This window comes from Scomber japonicus, chromosome 15, assembly GCF_027409825.1.
Source record: "Scomber japonicus isolate fScoJap1 chromosome 15, fScoJap1.pri, whole genome shotgun sequence".
Lineage (NCBI taxonomy): Eukaryota > Metazoa > Chordata > Actinopteri > Scombriformes > Scombridae > Scomber > Scomber japonicus.
The window spans coordinates 9078047-9091041 of NC_070592.1; the positions used below are offsets into that span (position 1 = coordinate 9078047).

At 39.5% G+C, this 12995-nt stretch overlaps 1 protein-coding gene across 1 annotated transcript in view; it reads left to right on the forward strand.

Annotated features, from left to right (window-relative positions):
- LOC128374290 (tetranectin-like) overlaps positions 1-12995 on the forward strand; it is a 171901-nt gene that overhangs the window by 18267 nt on the left and 140639 nt on the right. The window lies entirely within an intron of this gene.

The following is a 12995-nucleotide window of genomic DNA, read 5'->3' on the forward strand; positions in this document are numbered from 1 at the left end:
TTTCGTTAAATCCACATTACAGCGACGGGGGTTGACAGCCACTTCCTGATTCTCATTACCTGCGCGCAGCAGCGCAGCGGAGGGCGTGGTCCACAGGTTACCTGTCCAAACCTGACGGGTGAGGCCCTGCCGTTGTACCCTTGAGCCGAAACACAGAACTGATATGAATTTATAAGACTTGTGTGGAGTCCTTGTGTGACTTCCCTCTTGTGGCACAATGGGTGCCCTATTTATACCCATCCAAACATGCCAAGGATTGTTGGCATCGTGGTGTGTATCTCCAAAATGACGCAGAGGAAGGGTGTAGATACAAGAGATTATAGTAGTGGTTTCATTTTGTTTAAATAGCGTTAATGCTGATGTTGAATTTAGAAAAGTATTACATGCCACCAGAAAAATGCTTGTCCCTTAATACATATTACTAATAACATAAAGATAAATTGCAGGTTAAATTCATTCAAATTGTGGTGCCACATTAAAATAGGTAATATATGTTGGCACTCAAAAGTCAGGGTAGTGCTTGATTAGCTCCTGTAAAATGATTATCAGGATGTGATTAACTATCTGTGCATGTTTGACGCCTCACTGCAGGTCTATACTGTTTGTAGCACTCCCAGTGTTGCAGATGCTCTCTCCTGCCTCCACATGCCTCATGACGCTGACATTCCTTAACAGAAACATACCTGAGGGCAAGACCACTGAGCACACACAAATACACCATCAGGGTTATGTTTGTGTACGCCTGCTGTATATTAATCCAATATATCTAAATCCTAATAGAAAATTATTACAGCTAAAGGAGTGAACAATGTGCAAAATGTCGCACTTGTCTCTATTTATGAAAACTCAAGCACACATTCACACCTGTGCTACCAAATACTAGCACTGGAGTTAGTGTGTTAGTGTGTGTGTGTGTGTGAAACCAGTCTGACAGCATGTGGGTGACTATCGACAGCTTCAGTATCTCCCAACAAGGGACCTCAGTGGAGAATCAGCAGCTGTCAGAAATCCCCTCCCCTCCCATGTTCCTCACAGCCAAGATGGACAAACATGTGTCGCAGCCGCTCATGACTCTACTGGTTTTCATACCAAGGATTACAGTTTCATAGCAAATGCTTCTGCTGTGAAACTTTTATTTAGAGTTAATGAGATATTTATCTCTTACTCTGCACTGTTGACATAAAAGTGTTGACTGTTAGGAGTGTCGGATAGGTGGAAAGGGCAGCCTTGAACAGTTCCGCAATTGTGTGAAAGTTCAGTCAGTTTGAGTTCATGTCACTATCTCTTGTTTTTTTCTACTTTATAGTTCGCACATGAAATAAAAATGACAGAGGTGAACAGACCTGTTAACAATGAATCAAGAAAATCCAGGATAAAAACAAATATTATAGTACAGACTTTCTTCTTCTTCTTCTTATTTGCTTTACAGAGAGAAAGTCAGTTGACTCAATACTTGACATTCAGTTATTTGGGTGGGTCTGTTTCTAGGTCATGAGTTACAAAAAATGAAGGGCCTGAACAGCCCACATGAGGGCAGCAATGCAGGATTTTTGAGCATTGTAATAAACCATAAAATAACAAAAGTTGATGCCAAGGTTTCACTGATAATACCTGTTTATCCTGGACACTGCTGGTTGTTGGATCAAACCTGATTTCCCTCAACACAGCTGCACACTATAAAGTTGGGGTGACAGTTTTATTTTTAAAAGGCATCAATAATCTTTTTTTAGTTTTATTTTTTATTAACAATGTTTTATGACCCAGCTCAAGTGGCTTCAACAAAAGGTAGACATACCATGGCAAGCATTCAACAAAATATGTTTATTTAAGCCAAAAAAAAGAAGACCAAATTAAAAGCTGTGCCAGTTGTGTATGTTGCAGAGAGAGCAAGATAACTACAACTGAAGCTGCATATCCAGAAACCAAATCAATGATGGAGCCTGTGTGGGAGAAGCAGAGGCGAGACAATCAACAGGAAGGTACTCTAAACTCTCCCCACAGCCTCTATATGAGAGAGAGGAGACACAAATAAGCTACAGGACACTGGGCCCAGGTGCCTTGAGTTACTGCAATTAGCCTCAGCTCTTCACCTGCAAGGGAGAGACACATAAACCCACAGGGGCATCACAATTAACTCTCATGGTGTTGTTTTTAGCCATAGCACACAGCTGTTTGTGCAAACCTCTAAAAACCTGCTGTGGACTGCCTGCTCAGCACCAAGCAGCAAACAGATACAAAAAGTGACTAGCTGGTGGACATTAGTGGAACATTTACCAGCTGAAAAGCCAGATATTTCCCCCATGAGTTTAGTAAGACCAAAAACAGAGCTTAAAGATCATGAGGTGGACATAAACATGACCCCAAATGAATGATAATGTTGCTCTGTGTAAATGAACAACTGTGTGCTATGGACTTTGCTATATGAACATTAAAGGTTATTAGATGTCAGTGTTTTAGTTGTGGCTGCTCTCATGTGGCCAAAAATACATCTCTTAGTGTAGCTTTAAATCCCAAGCTTTAATTAATGTGTCAAACTTCAAAAAACACCGGATCCTACAACTCAGCAGTGCCTTTTATTCAATCCTCTCTGCCTGGTAAATGTTGATGTTGTCTTTAAAACCCCTACACCCCTCGGGCTTTCTGTCCCAAGCTAAAATAACCCTGATTACATCCCTATTACATCACTGGGGGCTATTTTTTTCCTAACTCGAGCCTCAGAAGACACTGTGCAGCAATTTTCTCAGGCTGAGAAGTGCTCCCTATGTCTAGTAAAGTAAACTTTTTGTGTAAAATCAGTGGACTGTACATTTCAAGACAATTAGATTAACAAAGCTCATGTTTGAAATATGTCCTTTATTCAACATCAAATTCAGTAAAACCCATTTTAGTAGCACAATGTTTCTACTGAAGCGACATGATCAATATGAAGCTGATTGTGTCTTGATCTCCTTATTAATTCAGATGCCAGAAAATAAAAACTTTGGTAACCCTCCACTGAAAAAAGCACATATGAAACGTAATTCATCTCTATATAGAAATCGAAGGAAACTTCCCTTAGCACAGAAGTGACTTCAAATCCTTGGAGATTAGAGACACTATTCTTGGCATGTTCATCTAAATATCCATTTTAATGAGACGCTGATCCTTTTAATGCAGTATATATGTGCCCTTAGTACACCATGTGATGCAAGAAAGTTCACAGTGCTCTAAACATCAAACTCTTAGTCCTCTGATAAATGCAGCATCAGTGAGTGACATCAGGGTGACTTTACACAAATTGATTTTTATATATGTAATTGAGTATGTATTTTGTGTCTATTTTTAGTCATGATTATTAATAATCAAATGATCATAAAGTGTTAGAAATGAGATCAGCTCCTTTTTTGTATACTTGCATGTGGGTCCAGCAAGGGGCGCTGTTGATCACAATTTAAAGGCTTATATTTGTGTTTTAATAAGTTTTAAATATACATACATGTTGTTTAATTAACTTTTAATTGTTTTAACCTCCTGAGCCACATGCATGCTGTATAGTTTTACATGTTATTTTTTTCCTCCACTGGCAGACTCTTGCTTGAGTTATCTAATCTATCAAAATAAACATGAAGTGTGCTTTAGTTTTTGTCAAAGCTACATGATCGTTGTGTAGCAAAGCTTTTCTAATGAAGCTACAGTAATATAACTTTGACATAAAGCAGGCTCAATGTTAGATGATTCTAGCAAGTTTAAAAAGTTGGCTGATGGACTTTCATGTTACACAGATATGGATATGGACCAATGACCGTATTTTCCTTTAAAGACAATGTTTGGGTACGTTAAATGACTGGAATCAGAAAATAAAAGTAATAATATATGTTATGATATATTGTACCAATTAATCATGCTGTCTATAAATAATGATCGATATGACCAATACTGCACACGTTATGTCACATAGTTCAGAAGACAGATGGACCCTCTACAAATGGCTCCCTCACACCAGAACAGGAAAATCACTCCTCATCTGGACAACTATCTAAACCACTGTATATAAAGTAGTTCAAACTAGTTCCACCTCCAACATGCTGCTTACATTCATCACATTTATATATCAGTCACAGTGGCGGATATTACTTTTAATGATTTTAAAGTAAATTCAGTTGTCATGTTACAAATCCTATAATCCTTAACAGTTGTAGTGCAAAGTGATTCTTCTGTGCCACTCTGGTTTCAACAGATACAGATGGTCACATGTTTGAAAGAAAAAGGGCAGGAGATCTGTTTTAAATCAAAGTAAAACTTAAATACAAAGACAGTCTAAACAAGTTCTAAACAAGTCCCTGCTGAAGATGATCCAGATGGTCCAAATTCCAGACTCGGGTCCAGGAGGAGGATAGAGGAGGTAGTTGAGTGGAGGAGTCTCAGTGTGTTTGTAGAGACAGTGTAACAGCAGAGCAGCAGCAGAGAAGTCCAGATACACTGATGGTACTCTGTCAGATCCAGATGAACACACAAGGATGATGGTGGACTTGACTATGTTTCTTACAGCGGACCCGTTTTCAGATCAGTTCAGACTGACTCCACTTCTTCTGATTCCTCTGTCAGTCACTGCTGGATAAAGCTCTCCGGTCCGCTCTACCTCCCAGTAACATGGTCCAGTCAAAGCCTCTCTGCACACAAGCTGCTGCTTCAACCTCTCTGGATCATCCGGATGAAGTGGGTCCTCAACACACACCTCTGGATCTCTTACAGGGATCGTCACCAGCTGATGAGAAGAGAGAAGAGAAGAAGAAACAACAGAGGTCATAAATCAGTGCTTAATGAGTTTCACTTTTTAAACAGTTTAAAGAAAAGCAGGGACTCTCAGACCTGCAGAGAGTTTTGGTATCAAGTCTGTTTACTCTGCAGATTTCAATGAAGTACACAGAGGAAATACACTGCTGAGAGTCATAAACACATCATTACTGCAGAAGCACTTTAGTGATTCATTTACTCCCCAGATTGTCTGTTTCCTTCTGCAGTAACAGTGCTACGGCCCTAAAATGTTATAGTTTGAGTTATATTCCTTGTATTATTTGTAGTGCTCTGATTCTCTATCTGTCTCTGCCTCAGGTTCACCTGTCCGTCCGGTCCTGCTCATCTTCTTCATCAACTCAGCAACTTCCACCGGATCTCACTCACAGGCCTTCCTTTTCCTGCCTGTCCACTCCACCGTTCCAGGCGGCCAGCTCCACCAGTACCACCACCCTCATGCGTTAGATTCCAGTCAGCTCTTGCATTCCCACTGCTTTGCCTTCATTTTGCAATAAATACCTTAAAGATCCGCTGTGAAGCCCCTGGCTCACAGTTCTGCCTACTGGGGTAGAAACCAGTGTTTACAGATTAGCTAGAAGTGTTTTATTAAATTGCAAACTGAGTGTAAAGCAGAGAACATGCATTCAGTTTGAGTTACTGTTAATGGTTTCAAAGATTGTAAATGTGTTTAGTCCATGTGAAAAATGGCTGAATATCAGTTATTATCTTTAATACCCTTTTTCTTGACAGTTAAACTTTGGAAGAGCATATTTCACTAAATATTTGATGTAGAAAGATAATGTTGATATCATCATAAAGCTGAGATTTTACAGACATATAGAAACCTCAAAATGTGTTTCTGTGTCAAAGTGACTTAAAATGCTGGAGCAGGTCACATATACTACTTTGTGCCCCTGGTATACACTATAAATACTGCCCTCATGATGTGTACAAAATATACCAGTTGCCCTGGGCTGTTGCCACCCACTCAGCCAACCACTATAGAGGAGTCAGGGGGTCTGAAGACTCATTGCCCCCAGACAGACCAAAAGCACCGAATGCAACTGCCATAAACCCAGATAGCAGCTCCTCTTACAGCTGTCTGCTGTACATGTAAGATTAAACCCCCAGACAGTTGAACTGTAGGCTCATGCAGAGAAAGTCAACTGGGGAAAGTAGGAGATGGACACCAGTTCTAGTTCCAGTCTATATTTTGGTAAGAGAGGAATACAGTTTTTAGTTTTTAATGGTCATCTAGCTCTCCACAGGCTGGTAGAGTGTGTACATTGTATGTGAGTGTGTTTTCAGTCTGTTTGTTTCCAGTGAATGAAGCATGGATCTAGTTGCACAGTGAAACTGCTCAGCCGTGACTCAGAAATTAATGCCCATTCATTGTGTTTATTCATTGTGTTGTGGTGTGTGTGTTGTGGTGTGTGTGTGTGTGTGTGTGTGTGTGTGTGTGTGTGTGTGTGTGTGTGTGTGTGTGTGTGTGTGTGTGTGTGGTCTATCATAAGCTACTTTTGGGGACAAATTTCAGACTTGGGACCAGCTTATTGGGGATGACTCAACCAATTAGGGGCAAAAGCTGATTTTTGGGTCACTGTTTAAGGTTAAGGTTACAATAAGTCTCTGGGAAATTAATGTAAGTCTGCTTACTGCCCCCAAAAGTGATCATGAACTGTTCTGTGTGCGATTTTTATTTAGGAAACTGTACAAGATGCAGTAAAGCGGTGTACAGTACAGGAAGAGCCTGCCAGGCGATGGGATGTCTGTTCCACGACACTTGTTTCACCTGCAGCGTCTGTAGTGAGTCTTTTTTTTTATTTTTTATATATGTATTCATAATTTTGTTTATTTGCCCCAATAAACAATGCGTACTACTTTTTATTGATATGCCTTTAATTCTCTTACTTAGTTTTTTGGATTGTGTGTAATTTATTTATTGATTTTTTTGGTGGTGGCAATCAAATAAATTACAATAGAATTCAAAATACAATAATAAATCAATACATAATAATGCAACTACTGCCAATCATAATAGTAAATGTAATAAATACAACTAAAAAGTTACTGTTCCATCCTCACATGAACAGATTGTGGAAAAGGGGCTTTATACAGGACAATGAGCCCTTTAATTCACACCTTTTATCCCGGGAGCAGATGAAACAATGTTTTTAATGATCGTGTGCTTATGTACTTTATTTCTTTTTCTTTTACTTTTTCTTTTTTTGTGCCCTGGTCCCAAACAAACAGTATTTCTGACAAGTGAAATGACAATTAAAACTGAACTTTAGATTGCATTGTGGTAAAAATCATAATAAAAATAATATTGGCTAACCTCTTACAGTACATGATTAAACCGGCTTATGTTACTGTGTTTTTTTTATCTCTAAGGTGAATCAGCAGTATGTTACTACATATCACATTATGCAAGAGGCACCACTTCTCACACTGACTTTACTTAATGTGCAAATGTGTTCCACATTTAGGTAAAAAGCTCAGTGGACAACCATTTTATACAGTGTCAGGAAGGATATACTGTGAAGATGACTTTTTGGTAAGAAAATTGTTACTATTATTACTACATAACGGGTTATAATTTGATGCAAACACATTAGGTTGAGAACATTTTCAGCAATTTGCCAGATATTTATTGAGTGAATTGTTTAATGTAGTACTCAGGAGTTCATCCAACCCCGGAAGTGTGTATCAGCTGTGGGCATTCAATCGAGGACATGGTGAGTACATACGCATTCATTTAAATACATGTGCATCAATGGTATGTGTGTGTAGGTCTTTATTTGGGATTTGTGTGCACCTTAAGGTCCTGCAGGCTCATGGGAAGACCTACCACCCGTCCTGTTTTCGCTGTGTCATCTGTAGACAGAGCCTGGAGGGTCTGCCCTTCAATATAGACACTAACAGCAGGATTTACTGTGTCAGCGACTATCACAAGTGAGTTTGAGTTTCTTAGACAGAGCTTTGACTGACCAATCAGGTGGGTTTCAGTGTTTTCATGTCAACTTTTAGTATCAGCTGGTGGTAGTATCAGATACCAGGTACTATCCACAACTTTGACCTAATGGATAACAAAAAAAGGGCAAGTAGAGTTTAGTTGTAGTGGAAAAGGGGCTTTTATTTATACAGGACAATGAGCCAAGCCCTTTAATTCACACCTCAGACAAAAGACTAAACCAAACCCTGCCAGACAGGCTTACACATGAGATAAGTCACACCCAGAGTGACATCATCGTTGAGGTCCTGTGACTTTCTGTTTCAGGGTCCAGGCTCCCCGGTGTGCCGCCTGCCGGATGCCGATACTGCCGTCTGAGGTGAGCCTTGATGTCAATTACTGTGAATAAATACTATATTTGTGTTTCACGTTTTGAGTTGATTGATTATTAATGGCACATACAGTAAATGTGTTCATTGTTACTTCTTTGAGAATTATTAACAGTTTTCCTCCTTTGTTTCAGGGGTGCACAGAGTCTATTCGAGTGGTATCATTTGACAGAAATTACCACGCAGAGTGTTATGGAAGTGACGTTAACCTCGTTTGAAGATAGGAGCAGGTTCTCTGTGTGTTTTCTGCTGGCCTTGTTTCACCCTTGTTTAGTGAATGAAAAGTGTATTTTTTAAGTTTGTCACTCTGTATTATTTTGCACAATTGCTTGTCTTCATTAAAGGTAACCCAACAGTGGTGTGCACAAGGGGGGGGGGGGGCTCGTGTCCCCTCGTGTCTCATGCTAAACTGCCTTCTGGGGGAGCCTGGTGGAGATATAATGTAATAAAGTTATATATATGTCCTTTATATGTTCTTTAATTTTTTCATATACAGTTTCTTTGGGGTCTACAACAATTTCTGTAGTGTAGTGGTCATCACATTCACCTCACACACGAAAGGTCTGTGGTTCAAAACTGGGTGGAAACATTAATTTGTGTTTTCATTGTAGAATAAATAAAACCTCACATCTGATAAACTTTCTTTAAAACTAATTTGATAACACTTCACCATGCCTAATAAACTCTGTTATTAAAGCATTTTAAATACAGTTTATATTTTTATTGATTTAAATCTTAATATATTTCTGTTTACAATGTACAACACTAGAAAACAGTGTAGAAATTCATAATATATCTATATATATGTATTTTAATTAGAGTAAATGTACTTATATTTGCCAGGACTTTATTTGTGTGTGTGAATGATACAGGTTTATATCCTGTCTGCATTTGACAGGGAAGATCATGCATCATGTTGTTGATATGTTGCTAAATAATGAACAGCTGGTAGAAAAGTGAAACCTCCCCGTCAGGGAATCAAACCCCAATCTTCCGCGTGACAGGTGGAGATACTGTCCACTATACTAACAAGGAATTGAACCAACAACTTATCAGACACATCAATCATTTAGTATTTAAGTACTAATTAATATGGTTGTTGATAATACTTGAATTCAGGACAGTTCTTCATCCCTTGTATGAATGCTTTATGAATAACGTTTTATTATTATTATTATTATTATTATTATTATTATTATTATTTAATATAGGTTTTCATGCTCTGTGGAAACACAGTGCTGTGATAGGCCTACTGATTTTTTTTTTAATTTATGAGATAAAATATGATAAACTGTGATGAATGATTGACACGTTATGTTACTTTGTGATCTGATGAAAATGTTCTTCTTTTCACTATGAATCACATGTTTAGATATTATCACACACATTTCCTGAAAATACTACTGTTCTGTACATATTAGCATTCAACTGACACATTTTTCTGATGAACTTATCATTTCAATCAAAGTGTGTGTGAGTTGTCAGTCGTAATAATGTTTTTTTACTGTAGTTTTATTATAAACATGTTGTAGATGATCATGGAGGTCTCTACACAGTGATGAGGACACATTCACAAACTCTTCAAATCTCATTCAACTGTTATATGAAAGTTATGTTATTACATAGCTGCCCCCCCCCAACCCTAAGCCTACCCCCCCCCCCCCCCAACACCTTTACATCACCGATATTCTTTTGTTGTGTGCTTTATTTCACTGCTATCGCCCTAAATGACTCTTACTGTTGTGTTCAGTTCAAAAAGCTGATCTACAACCAGTGTTTTTTTATTTTTTTATTTTATTTTTTAAAGTTGCAAGGAAAGGAAAGAAAAAGAAAAACAAGATAATGAAAAGACAAAAGGAAGCTATGGAAGTATATTGCTGCCAGAAAAAGAAAAATCAGTATCAGTAAACATCCAAAGTTTATCATTATTATTATCCTTATCATTATCATTATCATTATCATTATTATTATTATTATTATTATTATTATAACAATATACAATTTATCTAATTAATGTTGATCTGTTTTTCTTTTTCTGGCGTGGCAGCAATATGTTTCCATAACAACAGAAAAATAAACACAAAGACTGCAACTTCTCCTCCTTCGCCTCTTCCTCATTGTCTCTCGGCCTCTTTGAGCAAGTTGTTGTTGTTGCTTGTCTCTGACCTCTACACACTCTTCCTCCTCTACACACTCCTCCTCCTCCTGCTTGTCTCCGAATTTCTCTACACATTCCTCCTCCTCCTCACAGGACAGCACATGATGCTTGTCAAAGTCCTCATGCACCTCCTAAACACCTCCCCACACCTGTTATTAGCAGCAGGCCTCTGTTCCTCAATGTTTTTGTTAAGGAGACCAGTGTCAATATTTTCTTGGAAAAGATGAAGGGATGGTGACAAAACAGTGTCCAGTATTTTTCTCTGTCCTCCTCCGTTTGGTCCTCTCCTCCTCTTCCTCAGGCAAGGCCTCCTCTTCCATGTACACCGCCTTCTTTTCTTTATCCTCCTCCTCCTTGGTGTAGCTCGACGTCTTTTCTGTCGCTCCTCCTGAAGGACCTCTTCCTTTTCCTCACTGGACTCCTGCTCCCAAGAGTCGTCATCTGCTTCCTGAAACTCTGAATAATTATTAAACTTACCTTCATAATAGCAGTCCTGCTCCTCTTCCTCCTCTTCTTCCTCATACTCCTCGTATTCCTCGTACTCGTACTCCTCCACCAGTCTTGTAACCACAATGTCACTGAAGGCGACTGGAGCAGACAGATGTTCAGGGCTGCCGTAAACCTGCAGTTTCAAAAGAAAAGCATCAAAACGATCATTTCCTTGTATGTCTTTGATAGTGAGAAATGGATTTACAGTGTCAAACAGCAGCTGGATTTAAAAAGTGTACCTCAGCGAAGCGGTGGGCCACCGAGCAGAGGTACGGCAGCTTCGCCGTTGTTTCCTCATCACCCTCCTGGTTCTCCTGGTCCTCCTGGCACAGCTGGGCTATGCTGGCTGTAGAAACCACAGCAACAACCATCATGCATTATGTTAAAGAAAAGGAGAAAAAACGAATGTGTGTGTGTGTGTGTGTGTGTGTGTGTGTGTGTGTTGGCACTTACAATTAAAATGGCTGGTGTCCTCCTCAGTCCTCAGCTGGGGGATGAATGGAGGCTCTTCGTCCAAAAGGAACATCCAGCTGAGTCCTCTGAAAAAAGGGTGAGCCTTCACCTCTCCAGCTCCTCCTGGGGAACAAGTGAGACAAACAGATGTTGTAAATCCACACAAAAAATTGAGAATGTGAAGAAACAACAAGTCTCCCATCAGCTCCCATCCTGTCTCTATCCACATCTTCATCATTCGTGAATGTGACACTAACCTGTCCCCAGACGTCTTTTCGCATCCTTCTGAAGAAGAAGGCTAACCAGGTCCTGGGCATCAGTGTCTTGGGGTGCTTTCCCCTCTGGCCAGATGACGTCGTCTGAGAAAAAAAAGCACATATCAGTAATCCAAACATCTTTAAACAAGTTCAAAGTAAAAGAAACAAGAAATTCAACCACATGTTGCTAGATTTTCATGAAAATCACAAAGTAGGATAATGTACATTTTGAATGATCTTTTAACATAAAGAAAGATTCATTTAGATCTGCTAGCATGACTTAAATATAGAAGTGTCAATGATGTTTTTTTGTGTCCATATATTTATCATTCTTTTGTAGTTACACCATTTGACATTTTTAGGAGTATTCAGTCTAACTTTTGGTAAAAAAAAAAAAAATGGGATGAAAGAGATGAACTGAAATAAAGATTCTTACCTTCAACGATGCGCTTGTCCAGGTCGTCATCGTCGACCCCATCAAATGGAACGGTACCCACCAGGAACTCAAAAAGGATGATCCCTAGGGCCCACCAGTCCACGGGCTTCCCATACCCCACCTCTAGTACGGTCTCTGGGGCCATATAATAAGGAGTGCCCACTGTCTGAAGGTATGAAACAGAACATGATTAGAACAACGATCCAGGTTTGAGCTCAAATAATCACAGAAGAGAAAAATCAAAGACTTACATCGTTGTCCGTGAATTCTTGTGCAATCTTCATTACTGGTGTTTGCTGAACATCTGGGGCAATGCTCAGTTGACCGATTTTTGAGAGGCCAAAATCGGTCACCTTGATGTGGCCAGTGGAAGTTATCAACATGCTACAACAGAGGAAAGCAGAAACATGTCTCATGTTAGATTACACACCAAACTCTAACTCTACATGTCAGATTGATGGGACAGATTGATGACTCACTTTGCAGGTTTCAGGTCCCTGTGAATTACTCCATAACTATGCAGATATTCCAAAGCCATGGTCGTCTCTGCAACGTATGTTCTTGCCATCTTTGGGGAAAAGCGCCCCCGTTCCTCCAGCAAGGAGGCACAATCCCCACCTAGAAGGACAGGAAGAGACATGTTCTCAGTGTGTGTTGGGTGGGTAGCATGGATGGGCTCCATAGATAATAGAGGAAAGCTCATTTATGTGTTCTATCTCTGTCTAAACAAACAACTTTCTTACCTGCTACATATTCCATTATAACACGGAGGTCTCTGTTTGTCTCAAATGCACAAAGCATTGAGACTAAGTACGGACTTTGGGTGTAGGAGAGAATGGCTCTCTCTGCCAACACCTGTACAATGTCTTCCTCCGTAGTCAAGTTCCTCCAATTTATGACTTTCATGGCGAAAGCTTGGCTGGTCGCTCTGTGGCGAACAAGGTTTACAGATCTGCACAAGAAGGAAAAGGAAACATTAGCAGCTTCTACTACTGAACATCAGCTCTGATTTAACAAGAAACTAAAAGATTCTTCAGTATGACATTTCTCTGTGTTTGGACTGAACTCTCTGTGGAGTCCAAACAGT